We start from the raw sequence: 1,373 nt of genomic DNA on the forward strand, positions 1-1,373 counted from the left end.
CAATTGGATATTTCTATAAAGTTTGGACATTCAAAAAGAGATATATTGCGGGCGTTGGGAGGAGCGTGTGTGCCGAGGCCGGGGGCAGGGGGACGTTTTTTGCATCCTTCCTCTTGTGGCATCAGACACGTGCGTCCCCACGTCTATGCAATTACGTCATATGTATCAATGATGCTCTACATGGAAAGGGGGAGGGGTTACCCCACGGCGGTTTAATTAAACAAAGCAAAGCCAAACGAAAGACAGCTCTTGAAAAAGTCTACCGACAGACGAAACGCGTTGAGTGGATTATATTGGCACTAAAACTCTGGACAAGAAGCCTGGATTAAAGGAGTGTTCACTCATAGAGAACTGATTTATCCAATTCGGATTGACAAGAGGGGTGGAGTTGAGACCTTACACAGGACTTACTGAAAATCCACGTGTGCCATTTCCAGGAGATAAGTGGCACCTCTAGGGGCAAGGCTCATTTGCACAAAATATTCTTTTTTTGTGCCATTTTAAATTGTGTGTGTTATTTTTGGTTGTGTCTTATATTGTTGTAATAAATACTTCACTATAAGTTTTTTCTGTTTCTTCCTTCCCTCCATTTTATTGTTACCATACTACGGAGTACTTGAACTTGTATAATTGTTCATCTATACTTCTACTCCAGGTAACAGATATATCACTATTGACACCTGTTCACTACAAGGTGGTGTTGTTTGATTTCACTAATTGATAGTACTGATTTACGTTTAAGACATAGTTATACATTGTATACCGTTTTTCTGAGCTGGGATTATGCAGAACCAGGGGAATAGAGATTGAGTACAGGTATTTTTCAGATGATAGGTGCAAAATGGGGAAGACCTCAAATAGATCTCATGGTATCCTCATCAAACAAACAAGTCCTGAATTTTTTTCAATGAGATTTCACCTGAGGGTACGGCATCAAGATGCCGTACCCCAAAAATTGAACTTTCACCTAAACTATATTTTTCCAACAGTCTCTCACTCCCTTGAAAATCTCAGGTTGTCAATAAGATCTGGAAGAAAGGTGTGCAAGTGATTCCCATATTTGTAAAGATTACCTTGCTTTCTAGTGCTGATACGGATGTCACAGAAAGATCCTTGGTACTGCCTAGCAGGAATAACCTTCTGCCTCAATGCCCAATCCATCATGACAATCCATGAGAGTTCAAGCGGATAGCTTGGAGATTGAGAAACAGATACTAAACTCAAAGAGTCCATCTGATACCATGCTACGGTCTATAAAACATACTACAGCTGCTTATTACAAAATTTTAAAGGTGTACTGTGAGTGAGCTACCTCTTTGGGAAATAAATTGGATCCATAACCCTTCCTGACCTATTGGAGTTCCTCCAGAAGG

This window comes from Pelobates fuscus, chromosome 9, assembly GCF_036172605.1.
Source record: "Pelobates fuscus isolate aPelFus1 chromosome 9, aPelFus1.pri, whole genome shotgun sequence".
Classification (NCBI taxonomy): domain Eukaryota; kingdom Metazoa; phylum Chordata; class Amphibia; order Anura; family Pelobatidae; genus Pelobates; species Pelobates fuscus.